Source organism: Solanum lycopersicum, chromosome 4 (genome assembly GCF_036512215.1).
Source record: "Solanum lycopersicum chromosome 4, SLM_r2.1".
NCBI lineage: Eukaryota > Viridiplantae > Streptophyta > Magnoliopsida > Solanales > Solanaceae > Solanum > Solanum lycopersicum.
The window spans coordinates 63437424-63459789 of NC_090803.1; the positions used below are offsets into that span (position 1 = coordinate 63437424).

The 22366-nt window shown below is 29.5% G+C and overlaps 1 long non-coding RNA gene and 1 pseudogene across 2 annotated transcripts in view; both read right to left on the minus strand.

Annotated features, from left to right (window-relative positions):
• The window catches only part of LOC104647159 (uncharacterized), a 24341-nt gene extending 16697 nt beyond the window's left edge, over positions 1 to 7644 (minus strand). For both annotated transcript variants that reach the window (XR_741265.4, XR_741266.4), the window contains exons 1-3: positions 7327 to 7644; positions 6989 to 7061; positions 851 to 937 (exon numbers count right to left, since the gene is read on the minus strand). This is a non-coding gene — a long non-coding RNA (uncharacterized lncRNA). The remainder of the gene's footprint in view (positions 1 to 850; positions 938 to 6988; positions 7062 to 7326) is intronic.
• A 10840-nt stretch (positions 7645 to 18484) lies between these two features.
• On the minus strand, positions 18485 to 21847 carry LOC101248773 (autophagy-related protein 18a-like; annotated as a pseudogene).
• Positions 21848 to 22366: the final 519 nt, after the last annotated feature.

Sequence of the window (22366 nt, forward strand, 5' to 3'; positions counted from 1 at the left end):
CTATTTACAAAAAATTCATTGTGTTTCTAGAGAGGTATATAACCTCTATATTGCTAATAGAAGCTTGCCCTATTTTTTTCCAATAATAGGGCTATCCTTTCTATCTTCCAATCATTTAAACGCCTCCTAAAAGAGATATCCCAAACCTTTATGGACCAACACTCCTGAATCGTCACCTCAAGGTTTACACAAATAAGAAATAGGTCAGGGAAAACCTCTTTTAAATGAGTTTGATCAATCCACCTATCCCTCCAAAATTTGTTTATGCTCCATTGTCAACCTTGAGGCAAATATTGTCTTCCACTAATTGTCACATTATGTCTATCCTTACTTTAGATCAAAAACAAAAAATGATAACAACAGTAATAGGAGGTATCCATAACACAGTTTGCAGGAGAAGCAATAAGATTTACAGCAGCACTAAGATTATCACACAGGTAGAAAGCATATTTGACCTCTAATATACACAATTACATAACGTAAATGCTAAATGTATTCCGTCATACTATTCTATGAACTGCTATGATGAATTGGTCTGAAAAAGGAAAAGAATGCAAAACAAACAAACAGAAGATAAGTATACATGCAATAACAAATCTGAAGCCAGCACAGACTTCACCGAGAAAAATCAAAGCAATTTTCTTTAATTTAAATACAGAAAGCAAATTTATTTAACAACAGTACTTCAAAGTGAAATATCAAAACCAAGACAAAATGCTTCCCGGCCTCACAAAGAAAAGAAACTCCAGTAACTCGTAAGGAAAGCTTTGTGAACCAAAAAAAATTGCAAAATTACGAAACTAATTGAAACGTATATTTAATTTTAGTATGAAGGAAAAGCATTACGCACCTGAAATTCGAAGCAAGGGCATTTCCACAACGCTGCAAGTGTAGTTGCATACAACATCTATTATGAACTTGTGATCATGAATAAGTTCTGCAAGAGAATAGAAAAAGGCAAAACAAAAAATGATTCCGATCAGCAAGCTGCGAGATAAATTATTCAATAAAGAATAAAAGGAAACCTGTCGGAAAACGCAGTTAGTTTAGAAGCAAAGGTGAAAATTGAGTTTAGCTTTTAAAAAAGATAAGCATACGATACCAAATATTTACTTTCTTCTTTCTCAGGAAAGAAATAGAAGAAAACTGTGAATTGAACCACCGCCATGAGAGGAAGAACAAACATTGCGAGTTCATCCTGGAGTGATCGATCGAAAAGTTTATCGGACAATTCGAGGAGAAGATGATGAAGATGCAATAAGAATTGAAAGAAGAGAATTCGATATGCGTTCGCAGCAGAAACAGTAGGTTTCGACGAGAGAGGGGAACAACAATATATACGTGAGCTGTGAATGATAAAAACGACGGGGAAATTGGGATGAGAAACTCTAAGCAGAGTGGGGCAAGGGTTGAGAAATTAGGGGTGCCCCCACCAGATATGATTTGGGTTCCTTTGATTCTCTAGGGACTGCTGCTGTTCACTGGTAGCGCCCAAATGATGATTATTTTATGGTGTGTTTGTATATGTTTTTTGGGGGACTTCTTCTTTTCTTTATTGTGACGATCAGGTGAGTAATTTTTAAAGCATTTTCTGCAATCTCATGGATTCTCTTACCATTACAAAATATTTGCTTGTTAGAACTTTTTATTAATTAATTTAATTGAAATAATACTTCCATCATTCATGGTTATATTTTACTTTTTAAAAGTCAAACAATATGAAATTTAATCAACATTTTAATACATATATCTTAATTATTGTTATTATATTAGTAATACGAGAGGATTTGTAACTTTTATTATTTTTCTGTTTAGTTTATGAATATTTTGATATAAAATTAAATTATTGAATTAATTTAATTTAATATATCTTCAAATATTAGTTTTATTGATTTCATAAACCGCAACATAATAAGTAAAATTTAATGGAGACAAATATTTATTTGAAAAAGATTTAAAAGTATTACATTTAATATTCATGACAAATTTGTAATTATTTAAGTGTATTATGTAATAACTATATATATTTAGTGTAATTCTAAAATTGAGAACTCGAAAAAAGTGATAGTCCTTTTTGAAAGACCTTAGCTAATTATTCAATATCGTAATTAATATGTATCTAGAGTAGCTAGAGATAAATGATTTCTTTTATATAAATATATATTTTTCAAATATCTACGTTTAGCTTTTGCTAATTAACTTCTATTTTTTAAAATGTAACTTTGTAATTATACTTTAGCGACCAACATTACAACAACAATTATATTGAAAAAAAATGATTGTGAAAGTTTTTCAATGGCTTAATAGTATTTTTGGTCCCTTGATATGACTAAATATAAAATGTATTTTTTAAGTATATTCGTGAAACTAATATTCAAATTATGTGTTAGCTCATATTATCATCCAAATACAATAAATTTAAAAAAAATAAATAGTCCAAAAGCACACTTGACAATTAGCTTACGCAAATAGGAAATTTTCAATAACTAAAGAACCAAAAACATTGTCCCTTCTAAAATTGTCATATCTAATAGAATTGATTTTTTACTTTTGTTTTAATTTCTCTCCCCCGGATAACATAAAATTCTCAATTGTATAAATGGATCTCTCACATCTCTCTTTTTCTCAAGAAGCATACTACAAACTCTTATAGTCGCAAGTTAAAAAGAAAATATTCACTTTCATTTGAACAAACAAACAAATTTAAACTCAAATAATTTTTAAATAAAACACACAGTAAATCAAAGAATTATTGAACACTTTAACTTTAAAAGAGTAACTAAGACTAATATTTGTCATAATTGCAATGACACTATAGTTGTATCATTCTTTTATTTTTGCTTATTGTCATCTCTTGAAGATGTCTGATAGTCTTTAAAAAGACACTTATTTTCTCATATAAGAAGCTATTGTCATCTCATGTAATACTACTTATTACATGTTTTGTTTTGTTATTTTTAAATTGATAAATTTGTATTCTTTGGCGTTAAGGGTATGTTGGCCATCACTAAAAGTTAAATTACAGACTTCCTATCGAATCTATAATTTGTTCAGTATCTTATATACATAGTTATTAACAACAAAAAAGTAAAGATACAATACAATTCCATTTGAATTTACGAATGGAATTGAATTTATCTTCAAAGTATAGCGTTTCTCTCCCTCCATATTGATCATCATATACATGAGGGAATCAATTTCCACCATCTCTTTCGAGCTGGTAATGTTGAGAAACAAGTTCCACAATTGAGCAGAATATACAGAATATACCTAGGAACCAATTGTATCCCCTTCCTCTATAGGACTTCTTGGGTTATGCGGGCCCTTTTTGATAACCAAACAAGTGAAGTAACTTCGATAAAAATGTTGCTTTTCTAGAAATAATTTCACTCATATTTAGTATTTGTATAAGTCAGCTGGGGACCTCTTGTGTACGCACTCTTTACAAAAAATTCATTGTGTTTCTAGAGAGGTATATAACCTCTATATTGCTAATAGAAGCTTGCCCTATTTTTCCCAATAATAGGGCTACCCTTTCTATCTTCCAATCATTTAAATGCCTCCTAAAAGAGATATCCCACACCTTTATGGACCAACACTCCTGAATTGTCACCTCAAGGTTTACACAAATAACAAATAGGTCAGGGAAAACCTCTTTTAAATGAGTTTGATCAATACACCTATCCCTCCAAAATTTGTCTATGATCCATTGTCAACCTTGAGGCAAATATTGTCTTCCACTAATTGTCACATTATGTCTGTCCTTACTTTGTCCTTCTATAAGGCTTTTTTTTTTTGGCTTTATTCATAAATATGTTAGGTGAAAGGTATTTGTAAAAGCGTGTTATAAAACAACAATTCTCATATTTTCATTAAAGTAGCGATGGTCTCCTCTCCTTTAACACTAGCCTATTATTGATAAAGATTTACATTGATGTTGATGATAGCTTAGATTACAAAACCTCCCATTTGAATAACTAGACATAAAAGAAAAAAGTATGGAAAGTTGTGTCTACCTTATAGTTGTACTACAAGATGCATCGCTACTTTGATTTCAAAATGAAATAGTATATAAGTAAAAGACAAATAAGATAGAACCTAGAGAAGCTAAACATATATAAAAACATTGGGAGAAAGAGAGGGAAAAAGGGAATCAAAATAGATAAGATGGCTAAGGTCGGTCTTGGATAAGAGAATCTCCACCTTAATTATAAGGTAATTCTAGTTCAAATTATTCTCATAGGTAATCTTTGCCTTATGTCTAGCTTCTTTTCTTTGAAGTTATCTTTTTACTTTGTTCGCTTCTTATGCTAGTAGATTTCATATTCTTTTAGCTTGATTTCATAAGTGAACATTAATTTTAAATTGAAGAAATATGCAAAAAGCGTCTTTCATAATTCTTAGTAAGCTTACTATCACTTAAGCTGAACCTATTATAAGATAAAGGCTTTTTGAATAAGATGTCTTAGAAGATAAAGACAATATTGCTAAGTGAATGGTGAAAATCTCTACTCTCTTTAAGGAAAAATGAAATACTTAATTGAGGAGGTGAAGTGGGCCAAGAGGTTAACTTGCTCATTTGCATAAAATCCTATGAATTGATTGCGGGGGATTTAGGTTTGTTAGGCTAGCCATCATCTAGTTATTGGTTAATCAACATCATATAATGCTTACTGCGAGGGCAAGCTTTAACTTTAATATGTAAAATATCTTTTAAAAGATTTAACTTTAATGAATAAAATATCTTTTAAAAAATCTTTCTCCTTTCTTTCTATTAAATAAGGTCTTAGACCTAATTCATATCCAAAAGATAAGCTTAGAGAGAGAGGACTGTCAAAGCCTTGTAAGGGGTTCATCTATCTCATTAACCACTAATATGGGACTTTTGTCATTTTTAAACACTCCACCTCACGTCTAGAGTTTTTTTCTTTTTGTATCAAGTAAGTTTGTATTCTTCAACATTAAGAATACATTCGTCACTAGGGGTGTCAAATGGGCGGGATTGGTTGAAATTGGAAATATTAAAATAGGTTGAATAGAAACCGGGTTGGATCTTGACCCGTCCAAGTTTACTTTGCGCTCAAATGAGTTGGATTCAAATGGGCCAAAAAATGGGTTGGTCTTGACCCGTTCAATTTGACCTGATTAATCTCAATAATTTAACAAATTGATATTTAACTTTTATAATCACAATTTGAATTTTCACTCAAGAATTTCTTGTTAAAAAGGTAATAAATGGATAGATAAATCCTAAAAGATATTAAATAGATAATAATTCATACTTCAATATAGGAACATATCTAAATAGAAAGTTTTAAAATAGGTTGAAATTAGAGATTAAATTGGGCTCAATGAAGAATTTTCTTCAAATGAGTTAAGCTTGAATTGATTAAGATTGCACCCAATTCAAATTATCTTGAGCACATCCCTTATAATTTTGGACGGGTTACCTATGTTTGGTTTCATTTTTGACACCCCTACTCATCACCACCAAAAAGTTAAACTACAAACTCCATATCAAATCTATATTCTGTTGAGTATCTTCTATACATAGCTCTTGCACCAAAAAAGTAAAGATACAATATAATTTCATTTGTCTTTATGAATGAAATTGAACCAATCTTCGAAACATCTGACATTTCTCTCCGTTCAAACTGACAATCATATACATGAGGGAACCAATCTCTTTCGTCTATTACTTCTCCTTCATCTAATACAAAAGCTAAGAAGGTTTGTTGCCAACTATAGACAGTAATGTTGAGAAACAAATTTCACAATTGAGCAATGTATTTACAATGCAAAAAAAAGTGCTTGTTTGTCTCTTGAGTCACCATAAACAGAAAACACCTAGAAATCAATTGCTTCTCTTCCACTGTTGCACTTCTTGAGTTAGGCAAATCCTTTTGATTGCCAGTAGTGAAGCACTTAACTTTGGTAGGAATGCGTTTTTTCCAAAAATAACTCCACTAGCATTGAGCATTTGTATTAGTCATCTACTGTAGACACACTTTAGAGAAAATGTCACATTATCATTGTGTTTCCAAAGAGGTATATCAACCTCCATACTGCTAAAAGAAACTTTCCTCATTATTTTCAGGGCTACTTTCTCTATCTTCTAATCATTTAAACGCCTCCTAGAAGAGATATCCCAGCCCTGTACGAACCAACACTCCTGGATTGTCCCCTCAGAGTTTACAAAAATAAGAAATACGTCAAGGAAAGCCTTCTTTAAAGAAGTTTGATCAATCCACCTATCTCTCCAAAATTTTGTCTTTGCTACATTACCAACCTTGAGGCAGGCAAATATTATCTTCCATTAATTTCCAATATTAATTGACATAAATTAGATAGTTATTTTGGATGTATTTGCCTGGTGATCGGAGATTATAAAAGTATATTGACCGTAATTATTATAGATGTCCAATCACTCTTGATGCTCCATTTCGACACCAACCAATATTCAACTAGATACTCTAATTTTTGCTTTAGAGAAATACATTTTTCCAATTCCTTGACCGGGTCTTAAACCGAATGATGCCAGAAAAAAATTCTCAAGCACTAATATTTGTCTATCATGCATAGACAGTTACTGAAGAAGCAATAAGTTACTATAGACTAGTACTGATTACTAGATGTGTCAACAATCAAGCACAAAAAATCATAGTATAGAGAACTAAAGAATGGTTTGGTAGGATGTATTACCGAAAATAATATATGCATCCGTACTAACACATCTCATTCTTTTCAATTTTTATACCTCCAACCAAATGATTCCTAACATTAAACCACACAGGCACCTAAAGCTAGTTTCAATCATACACTAACAAACTCATGCCAAAAAATACACTACGTAACTTATGCATTATTGAGTTGATCCTATGAGAAAATATGGAGCTCCCACAGATTCCACTAAGCAAAAAATAATTACAGTTAGAAATACTTAAATGTAAGATGCTTCTAGTCTTCATCAGTATTAACTATACCGCACCTGAGAAAATAAGCGACGGTTTGTCCACAAGCTGAGTCGTGATGAAATGTCATGTCTTCCAAAACCTTTTGATCTGAAAATTCCAGTAGAAAAAGCAATTAAAATATGGTCACGGTTTACAAGTTGTGCCAAAAAAGCTTGAGGGAAGAAAATAAAATATGACTAGAAGTATCGAAAACCAAAATCCGTACAGAATAAAAGGTGAAAATTGCCTTTGGCTGTCGAAAAAAAAAATGAAAAATTAAGCTAAAATGGAAAAGCAAACTACACAGATAGAAAATCGGTGAATGAATCAACGCCATTAAAAACGCGAGAACAAGCACTGATGAGAAGAAAACCTTTAGCAAACGGCACCGGAAAAAATTGATCGTACAACTCGATTCAAAGAGGATCCGAGAGATGAGAGAACTACCGAAGAATAGTGAGTGATTACTGTGGTATTTGATGCACAAAATGGAGATGAAAGACATGAATACGTGCCTGTAACACGAGTTCGATTCTAGAAATGGAAGGAGAGAGAGAGAGAAGGGAGAGGAATGGTGTAGAGAGAGAAAGGCATGAAAAATATCTTTAGGGTGAATTGAGGACTTTATATAGTGGGGTTGTGAAATAGGGGGTAGTTTGACGGGTTGTGTGATTCTCTTGGTCCTGCTGCTGTTTCAATGTGGCCAACTAGTCATTATATATTATGAGAAACCCGGGTTACTTTTTCTTTTAGGGGGACAGCTGGCTGTCTCACCTCGGCCAACTTGTAAATTTTTTTTAATTTATACTCTCTCCGTTCAATATTATTTGTCATGATTTCTATGTTTAGAGTCAAACTATAAAAATTTTAATTAACATTTTAAGATGTATTTTTTATCATATTAATACAAAAAAAATTACAATTTATAGTACTTTTCATATAACTTTAGAATATCTAATTTTTTTTGTTTAACATATTGAATTAATGTAATCTAATTTAACTTTCGAAAATGCAACATGATAAACAATTCCGAACGGAGGTAATAAAATATAAATCGTTTTGATGAGCTATAAAAGATATAATAATCTCAAGATTACATAATTTTTTTATGTTGTGTTTGGTTAGAGGTGTTAAATGATTTTTAAATTATTTATTTATTTATATCTTAGTAATATGATAAATTATTATATATATTTTAAAATAATATATTTAGAGATTATTTCCAATCAAATGACACGATCCATAAATGTTTAACATTATTATAAGATTCGAATTAATGTTAATGGATTGGTTGAACCCGTACATCTTCGTATATATAATTTAAATTTTAAAAAGTTGGACGTACAAAGATATAGCCAACGGATCTAGAATTTGATTTAAACTCTTTGAGTGTTAGTTTTTAGATTCTCACTAATAAACTCAAATTTATTTAATATTATGGATTTATATCTTAACTTATTGTAATTTAAGTAATTATTATATAACTTTTATATTCCGCAATAAATAATTTTTAATAAAAATGAACCATTACTAAACATTGCATCAACGTTTATGTGTAATTTCAATATTTCTAATAACGAAAATTCGCAATCGTTATTCTTTGAGTATGCATTTTATTTCTATGCAATAACTCGCAAATCATGTAAAAAAAGTAACTCGCACTAGACATTTTTAATTTCAATTATTGCTAATGAATAATAAGCGTTGTGATAATATTTCACTGATTTTAGTTTCGAATAGATTTTTATATGCTTACCACTCGCAATTATATTATTTATTACGTAACATAATGTATAAATTCTGTTACCTCTTTTTATGAATTCAAAAGGAGTATTCATTCATTATCACTATATCAAAATATAATTTTTTATTAAATATATTTAACTTTAAATAATATATATATATATATATATATTATATATATGTACCGTATAATTATCTAACGAAAAATGTCTAGCTATAAACTATTCGCCCCTAATTATTTGAGCGCACGTTGCTAAGAGATCTCTGCCCCTCAAGTAGAGTAAAAGTGAAGGTTCATGATTGAACTAATTAATTCATGCAGAATTTTTTGATTATCGAACAAAAAGAAAGTTAAGCTTTTAAACCTAAAAATACCAATCTCCACAATCCTTCCACTAGTGGCTGTTTCGTTGTCTGCAACCGAGAAGCAACGAGCATCTCTTTTTTGTGCTTTCGAATTGTAAACTAATTCAAAATTTAAAATTTAATATTTTGACATTAAATAATAACATTTGTAAAAATATAAATTTTTATATACTCCAATTATTTATATTTATTTCTCAAACGAAGAGATGTGACATTTTCTTCTAAAAGCCAAATTCTTAAAAGGGATCTCGACGTGTAAATACAAGAAAGAACCACGCACTCTACTCTATATCTATATTCTACAAAAAGAAAACCAGCCTTGAAACATTGCATTTGAAACAAAAAAACACAAAGGTTATTAAAAATGTTTAGTACTCGTAATTAATAATAATAGTAATTAATTATGTAAACGTGGAGGTTCCCTGCCTACCTGTCACATGAGACGTGTCAAGTTGCTGGCCTTTCAATTCAACTTTAAAAAAATGAATTAAAGCAAGAAGATTTTTTTTCTCTTTCATGTTGAGCGACAACAAAAAGTGAAATTTTAATCCCATTTGGTCTAAAGAAAGATTTGTTTATTGGTGTGTGGAAAATAATAATCTGTACGATTAGTACATGATTAATTATTTTATAGTAGTAAAAGATTTAATCCCATTTGGTCTAAAGAAAGATTTGTTTATTGGTGCGAGGAAAATAATAATCTGTACGATTAGTACATGATTAATTATTTTATATATAGTAGTATAAGATCTATGGTCACTTTATTTACTAACATATCAATAATAAAAATTATTTTTTCTTCGTCCAACAATAATTAATTATTATTGACATGACATATTCTTAAGAAATCATAAATAAAATGATAATTTTACTATATCATCTTTTTAATATAATAAATATAATGTCTTAAAATATATAATATGAATAATGACTATAATTAGTGATATATAAGGGTAAATTTATCCATTGATTTCATAAAATGGACAAATATTATTCTCTCTATTCTTAGTTACTTGTCTATTTTTAAATTGACACAATGAGTTTACTATTTTACCTCTATTAATTATGAGGTAGATGCATAAAAAAAAAGGGTATAAGGCTAAGCGGAACAAAAAGAATTTTCCATGAGATGGGAAATGAAAATTATTTTTTCAACACAAAGTTTGTGAATAAGTGATTTTCTGATAATGAGCAAGAATAGTCGTCATCCTGCTAAATAGAATGGATTGAACTCAGAATTATGTATATCAACTATCATAAGTAAATTGCTTCCAGTTGTTCAACCATTTGATAATTAAAGTTATCTTTTGATAGATGATCACTATAAATTAGATTCAACAGAATTTTGATTTATTAAAATAAAAAGACAATTACAAATAATTAAATAAATTAATAATTAAAAATAAAAAATATTTTATATTTTAAAATAATATAATGAATAATTATTGTTCGGCGGAAGAAATACCAAGAGTTGAAGATTGGCGAGGGGTATGTCTAGGTTATTAGAACATAAAGTACTAAATAAATTATGTGAAACCAACGAAGGCAACAAAGTGGATAAGACCTATCAGAATTAGGCAGATGAAAAAGTAAAACCAATGAGAAAAACATCACATGAATAATTTTCTTTTGACTGATTAAGAAATTCATATTGAGTAATTATAATTAGTAGGTACATATAGATTTTTAATTATAGAAATGGACTCGTGGAGATTAAGCAGAGATCGAGGCCAAAAGTGGGGAGATTGGAGACTTGTTGCCATTAGATAGTCGAAACGTGTTAAATTAAAGGATGTATTGATTACTCTTACGTGTTGAGGAATAGTGCATCGTAAAGTGGATATGGAAACATTACGTGTTGAGGAATAGCGAAAAGACAAATATATTTTTGCATGCGATAGAATAGAGTGTGGTGGTTTGGGAGGGGTGGATTGAAAAGTCACCTAAACTTAGTTAGCGTTTTATCAAGTTCTGACAATTTTCAGAAAGATTTTACATTCAGATACAGATGGAAAAGTTTATAAATTTTTTTAGAAGTTATTAGATATTTCAAGAAAGTTTTGAAGAGCTTTAAAAGAAAGACTAAATTTTCTAGGAAATTTTTTAATTTTTTTTTAGATAGTGTAGATAATTTTAAGTTGTTAAACTGTAAATATTTTAGGGATAAGTTACAATTAACTCCTACGTATTAGTATGAATAGAGATATCACTCATTTGTAAGTCATTCAACAAAGTGAAAGCAATCTTTCAAATAATATAATTAAGTCTTTCTTTCAAAATTCTCCAAATTTTTCCTTTTATTCTCTTAGCAAAATTTTCCAAGTCTTTCCTGTCATTCTCATAGCGATTTATGCTTTTGAGTAAGTTATCAAGTGCAATGTGGTACTTGGAGTGAGCACAATAATTACAATTTCATACATCTTGAAGTAAACAAAGTACGTGACTTTGTAATCCTGAATCAATTGTCATCATTTTGATCAATAACCATATCATCATTTTTACATTCCTTGAATATTTCATCACTACATTCGTGTTAACGTAAAAAATTATGTAATACAACGCAAACAACTACAATAGAGGGTGTTTTTATAAAAAATAAGATTTTGGATAAAATTTCAAATTTAAAAAAAATTCAAATAATGAGATTTAATCCAAATACTAGAAAAAACTAGTATTTCAAAATTTGAAATATTTAACAAATAATGACAAACTGTATGGACAAACATTATTTACCAAATATCTTTTTTAAATATTATTTAGAAAATCTATGACCAAACGAACAATTAGTACTTCCACTTTTCTTTATATTTCACTATTACAATTTTAATTTTTATGTTCATTTTTAAAAAATAAGTTAAATTTATCTTAATACCTTATTAGTTATGTAGAAATGTAAGATGGAAATGAATGAATTACTCTTTTAATTTTCTCATATTGGTCAGTTGAGACTAATAATATTTAAATGCGAAATAAAATAAATAGTGTAATTATATATCAATTTTGTATATGACATGCATTAAGTCATGTTTAATTTTGTAAAAATAACATGTATATAGATATGAAGAGAGTGCCTTTGCTCAAAATCTATATATATATTAAGAAATTTATTAAATATTTTATATTTAAATTTTATATTTTATTATTGTTGTAGAATTAATTTGAGGTTGCTGTGAAGCGTAAATCCATTTATGCTATGTGGGTGTGTTTGAAGCATTAGTCTCGGCATCAACAGAAGAAAAGGGCTGATCGACCGCCGTTCAAGAGAGATCTCGAAGGTTCAGTAAGAAAGAAAATTAGTATGATTGGGTCGAAATTTCTTAAAAAAAACAATAATTATAACAATAAACCTAATTTCACGAGTAAGGCTAATGAATTTTTTTAAAAAATAGGTAATAACATCTCAAATATATTCTCTTCTTCGCTTACGTAAAATTATCAGGTACGATTCTCGGTCTCCACTAGCAGGTGTGAGGTCTGTGACTGAGTAGCAACATACTCATTTGTTCTATTTCATTAAGCCAAATATTTTACTTGTTATATTTTTAACTTACTGACCTATCATATATTTTAATTTTCATATTTTAATTTATTAATTTTAATTACTTAAATGTTAGTCTTGGTTGTGAATATTCTCTCTCACTAAATAAACAAAAAGATAATCTAATCAATTATTAATATTAAAGCATGTGTATATGCTTTTCACTTAAATTTTCTATAATAATTAATCAATATTTGCTATTTTAAAGAACAATCATTTAATTTCTAGGAGTAAAATAAAAAAAATCTACTTAGATGTTCCCTGCCTACCTGTCACGTGCGACGTGTCAAATCTTTTGCCTTCAAATTCAACTTTAAAAAAACAAAAAAAATATGAAGATATTTTTCTCTCTCTCATGTTAACTGAACGACAATGGAAAGTGAAATTATAATCCCATTTGGTGTAAAGATCTATTTATTGGTGCGATTGAAAATTAGATTCTGTACAATATATTATTATTTTATATAACATATTTAGTCACTTTATTATATGGGGAAACCAATAATAAGAAGTTGTAGGTTGGTGAGGGGATATGTCAGGGTTATAAGAACAGTAAATAAATTATAATAACCCTACGAAGGAGACGAAATTATTGTACCTAATTACTATTAGGCAGGTGAAAAAAATTACACCAATGGAAAAAGAATCACATGGATATTGATGAATACTTGTAATAGATTAGGTCACTTACATATTGACTAAATATAAGCTTTATTTCACCTGTCTAATAATTCATATCATTAAAAATAGTTATTTATAAAATTAAAAAAGAATAAATCTCATTTATGTTAATAGTAATTTTTTTAATTAGAATGTAAACAAGTTTGTAAGACTTAAAAAAATTAATTAAGGTATGATTTATTTTTAAAAGATGTGTAAAAAAATTGAATAAAATAAGGTAGGACTGGAAAATATTTCTCAAGATATATATATATATATATCTAGAAATGGACTCGTTGATAATTAAGACCGAAATCAAGGCTTAAAATGGGGAATTTTTATTTTTAAACTTGTTACTTTCTTCTTCTATTTTTATTTAAAAACTGAAACGTGTTAGTTAGAAGTTGGATTTGACACCATTACACCAATACGTGTTAAGGAAATAGGGTTGTTTAGAGAAGTAGATTTGGGAACATTACGTGTTAGGGTTTGCAAAGATGAGATAATTTGGTATGGAATTTATAATAAAGTTATGTGATAAATTTTTGTGTTTATAGTATATGTTTTTGAGTTTTTGTTTGTCAAAAATATTCTTTTAACTATACTCCAAGGTTAAATTATATTTAAAGTATTATTTTTAGTCGATAATATTTTTAAAGTATTTAAAAGTAGATAATTTTCACTCTTTGGTTAGATATGGTCAAGGCTAAGGGATTCTACAAAAATATGAATAGTTTACGTTATTATTAACAATAATTTTTCATTACTTGATACAAAAAGTTTCTAAAAAAATATTTAAAATCTTAGATATTATTGCTTACGGAAATAAAAAATGATTGGAAAGTGTCAAGGTACATGATTGCTTTTTCTTATTTAGTAAAAGAAGAAGATGGAACATAATTATCTTTACTTTTATCATAGTAAAACTCTATTAGATCAATAATTTTTTGGTCAATCTGATATTTAAGTAATTAAAATATTGATTATATCTCCCATTTGAGTTTCATTCTACATTATTAGAAGCAGAAGTCTCTAACAAACGCTCCTCTAGCATATTCAATTAAGAAGAAACATATTTAAACCAGTAACAATTTTAGTATCAAATTACATGAAAAATAAATGAAAAAAATGTCAAATTAAAAGAATTTGCATAATTCTAAACTAGATATCGAAAAAGTTCACGATAATATTTTTGGCGTATCTAAGAATAATAATTAGGAAGTGATGACTTGATTTTTGTGGAATCTGTTAGTTTTTTGATAAATTCAAGTAAAAGGATGAAAATTGTTCACTTTTAAATACTTAAAAGATGTTTTCTGCTAAGAACGATACTTTAAGAATGTACTTTAAGTTTAGATTATAGTTTAAAGACGATTTTTTGCCAAAAACTCATATGTTTTTGTTTAAATTTCCTTATTGTATTTCACATTAATTTTATTAGGACAAAATGGCTCGATAAATATATATCAAATGTTTACTAATTACACCTACCCAAGTCATGAATCATAATCTTGAAAGGTATAAGTGAAATAATTAGTTATGAAAACACATATTTTGTATTCAAAATTGGATAAATCCGTTCATATATAAACATATGAAAGATGTATCATTGACAAAAATAGTACTAGAAAATCGACACGGCGTTCAAATATTAAGGCACGAATAAGACTAAAATTTGCTTGTATCTGAATTGAGTGTATATATATATATATATATATATATATATATATATATATATATATGTTTGAGAGTCTAAGACCACGTGCACTAATTAAACCTTTCGAATATATACAAGTTGTGGAAATCTAACTAAGAGTTAGAATAATGGGTTTTTGAATAAATAATAAGTATCACAAGATATAGAGAAGGTTTCAAATTTGAACAAGTAACGCAAATGAATGCAGCGTTTGCCTATAAGAAGAACAAATTTGGACTGAGATTGTAGGGAGCTTTTTTTTCTTCTTTTTGGTAGATATGGTAGGAAATAAATAAACGAAAAATCTTAAAATCGTTCATACGCAACATTGCTTAAATTCGTCAAAGAAAAAAAAGTCTCATGTCCTGAAATGCTTGATAGCAGAGTATCAACAACTCTTCATGATTGTAGTCCTCATTTATAAGAAAATCGGTCAAATTATTTTGTCTCTCTTCACGTATGTCTAATCATGACCTTGTTAGCCTATTGTCACAGACTTAGAATTTTCATAAAGTGACAGGACATGAAAATACGCTCCGCGACAAGTATATGTAATCTCCAATAATATGTCTAAATGGATGATGTGACATGGTACGTTTTCTTCCATGAGCTAATTGACAATGAGTAAACGATTTCCACTTCTACAAATATAATTCATAATTTATTTGGTTTGTAATATTTTACCCTTGAGTACTAATACTCCATTTCGTAGCAAGGCTTTTTGAACTAGTAAAACTAGATATATATGTACGCAACGTTTTGCCTCAACAAATAAATAAGTAAATAACATAGTTTAGAATGCATATAATTGAAACATTTAAATTTATGCTTTTTATATGGTGGCGTTAGATGAATATATAACATAGTTTCGACTTTAGAATGATAAACAATTAACAATTGAAGATGAAAATGTTACAAAGATACTACAAGATAGGAAGATAACTAATATCATAACTAAATTGAAGTGAAAGACTATACGTGATATGTATGTAGATATATACATATACCATATCCTTGACATACACATGACCTACAATGATATAAATTGACATATGTACAATACAAATCACTTGTATCTCTTACGTATATTTTTATACAATGATATACGTGACATACGATGAAAAATATATGAGATATCAGCGATATATACACAACAATCGAGGGGTATTGTTCGTATGTGATTGGATTGGTTCGAGTTTTTCAAAGATCAAATCAAACCATTTGTGTTAGATTTTTAACTCTATGAACCAAATCAAACAAATAAAAACCAGACTTTTCAACCTCGGGTTTTTTCGGGGTGGGGTGAGTGGTGGGGGGTTTGTGTAATACTCATATAAACATATAATTAATAATTTAGGGAGAACTACGTGAATTGATAGATTTTAATAAATAATTACTGATTTTATCGATACTTTTTATTTTTATATTTTATAGCAATACTATGTTAAATCTGCAATATGTATCAAAAGTGAATTATGTATGTAATATATATATATATATATATATTATAATTGTTTTTATTTATATTCTGTTTGTTTGGTAAATATTTGACACATTATATTATAAGTATATTAAAACACGTGACAAATATATTATCCATCATTAAAACTTGTATTATATGTGAATAATAAATTGTTCTTTGTAATATGTATTAAACTTGTATTATAAATGAATTAAAAGTGATCAAATAAAATAAAATGTTATTACTGTAAATAGTAACTATTTTTTTTAATATAGTATATTTATGTAAGTTTCTCATTAATTTATGCTTCAAATATTGCTTAAGTCCTAAATACAACTATATAAGACGTTTCCTCAAAAAATAACACAAACATGAGATGACAATAAAATATTCAACAAAAAATAATAATGAAAATATATCGTATAAAATAAATATTGCTAATTAACAAGTTATGATAAAATGATCATTATTTTAAATTATTAAATTATGCTAAAGTAAGTCTTATAAGTATTAATTATATGATAAAATATTTTTAGTGTCTAAACTCTAAACCAATGTAAAACTAAAGAACAAATATACAACATTATTGTCATTCTTAGTTTGAAATTAACTTTGTTTTTTGTTAGCTATACTGTTGCTTTGATTTTGATGTGAGCTTTATTAGAGTTAGTAATATATGAATTATAACCTTTATTGGATCATTCAAAATTTTATGTTTCAAAAATTTGAAATAATATGTAAAAAGATAAAAATTATGAAAAAGTATATATATATATATATATATATATATATAAAATGTCAGGCGGTTTGATCTCATATTAATTTTTATAGCTAAAATTAAATCAATTCAAGTATAGTCGAGTTTAATTTTTCCTAGACCAAACCAAGTCTGACTAATTGAATTATTAGTCAGATTCTTTCCGATTTAATTTAATTGGCGATTTAATTCTATTTTTATTCGATTTTGTCACCACAACGTGAGAAACACACAACATACTCTGATATATCACTTGTATCTCGTGTGTATGTCATTGTATATATTGTGGAAGAAGAGAGAATAGTAAAAGGGTAAAAGGATCTTCAAAATGTAGCGGTAAGAGCAAAATGTAGTTTATTGCAATTAAAATAGAAGTTTAGGAGCGTTGCTTACTAAGTATTTTTTCATACTTAGAGCTCAAATTTGGAATTTTTGGTCAAGGAAGAAGAGTCTCATTTACTACACCACATCTTTTGATGATAATTCCTACAAAATATCATACATTTTTTAAATCATTACATTTGATTTAAATTAATAATTCCAAAAATCTCTAGATAAACTACTTGACATCCTTTTTCCTCATGAATTTTTTATGTAACTTCTCTATAATTATTGTTTACGTGGGTGAAATATTACCATCTTTTATAAAATTAAAGGATCTTAATATTTTTTTAGTAAAGGTGTACAAAACCAGAAAGTCTGGAGAGGCTTAGCACATTTATAACCTCTTGATTATCACTAAGAAAGGCTAGCTTCTCTTCAAATTCATCCTCTTATTACAATTTACACTGATTATTTTGCTTTAATTAGTTTTTCTAAAATTCTTGTATCTACTCGAATTATTTATTTATTTTCCTTTTTTTAGTATTCAAGTTTACTGATAAAAGCTTTAAGTATGCATACAAAATATGAAATTAGAACGTACAAGTTCGTCAGAAATTCAGGTTTTAACTCTGAAGAAAAACTTTATGTTGTTTATGATTGATAATGTTCCTTAATAATGTAAAACTATATAACATTAGAATTTCGGTAATCTTTTACATTCACTTTATCGTATCTCTTTTGTTTAAGAATTTTTTATGGATAATTTATTTATGTAATCTTCCATCATTGATCATGTATTTTTACTCCTCTCTTTTTATAAATACTCATGGATATTTGATTATGCATTTATTTACTTTTTAAACGTGAATAATGGTAGTAAATTACAATTCCAGCATGGAGTGCATGGAGTAGAATAATTTCACTATTTAAATAGATGCCTCAAAATCAGCAAATGAAGGTCATGTTCTTAGGGAAGAGTTAAAAATTAGATGCAAGATTTTTTATTGCTTAACAAGGATTTGTAAGTATATTTTATTGAGCACGAATGGGTACCCATCTAAGTTTTTAAAATATAAACTAGAAACCTTCAATCTGCTTTAGAGATACCTCTGATGAAGGAGAATGAACTAGAGGCTGCCACAGGAACACGGTAGTTGGAAGAACAACTATGAGTAACAGAGATGCTGCGATTACTTCACGTTATGTAACAAAAGAGTATGCAAAACATGATCGAACTAAAACAATGACGACACAAATTCCTTACCTCCTGCAACAATGTACCTTCTAGCGTGTTGAAAATCCGGATTAGTGTACCCTTGGTGCTTGCTGTTGCTAGCAGGTTGCCTTCCCTCGTAAGAGCATAACATGCAAGAACTGAATTCATGTTGCTACAATAGATTTCATGCTTTTCGAAGCACTATGTTTGACCCAAACTTGACCCTTCTGCAGACCAGGGCATACCAATACAAGATGATCAGCAGTTTGTGAAACCTCATAGATCCTCTTTGGGTTTGTAGTTGTTTCAATATGAAATAACAACTCCAGATTAGAAAAATTCTAGACAAATATCTTATGCTCAAGAACTACCACGAGGCAGTCCTTCAGAAGCCTGATGCGGCGCACCTCCGACCAGAAACAGAGCTCATGGATGCAACGGCTTTGCTGATCATCCCAGATCATGACCTTGTTTCGCGGATATTTTGGGTGGTCTCCATGTCCAACAAAGGCTAATATATTTCTCCGAAAGGGCATTTCAATAATTCCAATACCACGTATATTTTCAAAGTTTCGACAAAAGGACTCACCGAAAGGGACAGTTGTATACTCCAAAACCGCGATCAGTGCCGATAGCGAAACAGTCGTAGTCTTGATTGAAAGTAACGTGGTATGCAGTTGCTGAATGATTGACAAAGACATGATTAGAACCAACACCTGATTCGGGGTTTTTGATAGATGAACCATGAAGAGACTCGTCATTTACTTGTTCAACAGCAGCTTGTTGTGGCTGCAGCTGATGTTGTTGTGCTTTTGGTTGCTCTAAATAACGCTGGAGATTTAGAGACTGAAACTTTGAGCTAGTATTTGGGAGTGGAAAGGGAGGGGAGAATGGTGAAGGAGTATCCATGGACAGGGCTACGTAAATGAAATTCCGTATCAGGCTTAATTACAAAGTAAGAAAGATATATTGTTTCTAACTGAGGGTATGGCACTAAAGCAAAGCTTTAAGACAACCTACAGGACCACATTCATACTCATCAATCTGCATCAAAGAAGAGGAGATGTAAAACCAGCTGTACTAATAAACAATGAATAACCAACATTACCATTTGCAAAAAAAAAACAAACATGAATAACTATCCAAAGATCACAACAAAATCACTGCAAGGAAAATGGTAAAACACTAGACAAATAAAGATTATTGTTTAAGTAGGATAAATAGCCAGTCAATTCGCTCTCCCCAATAGTAGAAGGCTTTTGGTCTAGGGAAACTTTAATGAGTCAAACACTCACATGGTTAACTATAAACTAACAAGTAAATACTTACATTGTCTGTATAGTGTTGAACTGGTACAGCATCAAACAATTTCTCGTACTAGTAGGTAAGATAATACGCTCACGTAGAAAAGGATGACTGCAAAACTAATCAGCAGTGGAGAAGAGCTAAAGAAAATGGTATCAGCACATGATCTACGTATATAAATTTCCTTAAAAGCTATAAGTCCTTCAGTCAGCAGTCAGCCCAAAGAATGCTTAAGATCAATTATAAAGCACATTGTCAAATGATGTTAAAACCCGAACTAAACGTGTTGCACAATGCATCAACAACTCACTGAATGTGAGTTTAAACCCATAAACTAGGAGCAAAACAGGCTGAATGTTTTGTGTCACTTAGCAGGCACTTCAGTGCAGTCATCAAGGCGCCAGATATTATAACTTGTACCTTTGTTCTTATAATTGTTGTTCTTGAAAAACGAATACACGTTTGCATCTTTTTCTTCATTTGTACCTTTCTTCATTAAAAAACCTGTGATTTATGCTTAAAAGAAACCAACAAACGTTAGCACTATTCGCCTTTCATAATGCTACTTGGTGAGAGCAGTAGTTTTTCAAGAAAGCACCTGTGAGCTTTAAAAGCATTACTCATCTCAAATCTCAAGTTGGCATAAAGGAAGAGGATTAGGATAAGCTGACAGTCATTGTAAGAATAGACTTAATATCTTATATCTAAATGTTAAATTTAGTTTGAAACCGATACAAATTAAGTTGAAAAAAAACATGAAATTCATTTCTTCTACACAAACAAGTTAAGACTTTGATGGGTAATTCATCAGTTCAACTTGCAAGCGTCCACAATCAAATTTACCTCCAAGAAATCTCATTCGTTACAAATTCTACAATGCGGTCCAATTTATATGTAAGCTGGTGCAAGTTTTGTAGCAGGGGTGGTTTTGTAACTCGTTCTCAAGTAGAATTTTTATCCTACTTTTAATTCTTATAATCAAGAAATCCCCAACGGCCAATGGTGCATCGTTCAAAACTCAATAGATAATCTGCCCGCCCTTTTGTCCTTCTCCACTTAAACACCATTCTGTTAGCCACAAAGTGAACCTCACTCACACATCATAAGTCGTGCTCTTACCTCTTGACCAAAGCCTAGGGGGCTTCTCAAGTATCAGAATTTTTCACGAAAATGATTCAACCAGGTTTGAAGTACCCCATTCTAGGTAAAGTTTCCTAGTTCACCATCTCCCCTCCCCCTCCAGACGACACAAAAAATGATTAAAAGCACCAAAATCTTCAAAGAAAATAGACTAATACAAGTAAATACACATGATTATGCAGGGTCAAAACACAATACAAATTACTCTAACCCCCTATTGATCATAAATGAACTTATACTACCAAACCCATCATTCTTTAGCATTATCCTTTCACCAAAACAAGAACATAAGGCATCACAAACAGAGTTGACAAAAACAAATACAAGTCAACATTATATATTTGTATATGGTTCATATAAAGCAAACTCCACAACTCAACATACATATATGACTACCCCACTTCATCCAAAAGAAAAAAGGCATCAAATTTGCTTCAATATGTAATAAACATCCAGTTCAACATACCCAATACTGAAAAAAAAGAATATATACAAGAAAATGTACTACAAATGAAAGATATAAACTGAAATTTTAAGGATAAGAGAATACATAGATGAAGATTGGAGACTGAAAATGGTTCTTGGATCTTGGAATTTGGGGTTTTTGAATTTTTTTGTAGAGAAGAGTGAAGATGAAAAAGTTCGGTTCTTGTAGAAATGTTGAACTATTAGTTTTTTTTTTCAGGATTGAACTATTAATTTGGACTTTTTTTATGGGACTTTTTGGTAGGTCCATACAAACGAAACCAGATTTTTCTTATATTTGTCCGTATTTACCTGATATTTTTCACATTTTGAGATTATTGTTATATTTAATCTGTTTTAATTTATGTGACAATTTTTGTTAAAGCTGTCAAAAAGGACCGGCCTAGCCCAAGCCTCGCAGGCCCAAGGAATTCGAAGGATTGGGGCGAGCTGGGGCTTCATTCGTAAGGGCTTGAATTTCTCAACCCAACCAAACCCTTAAGGGTCAAGGACTGGGTCTACAACATCAAGAAAATGGAAGGTTGTCACAAATCAAATATGACAAATAATTGTGTTATTTTAATAACACTAATAAAAAGTCTAGTGTAATTAGCTATATCTCACATACCAGATAGGCGAGCGAGAGTAAGTGATAAGCAAGATTGGAGGGAGGCGAGGATACGAGATTTTGTGTATGCATCCTAGATACATGTGAATCTACTTTGATAGAATGTATCTAGA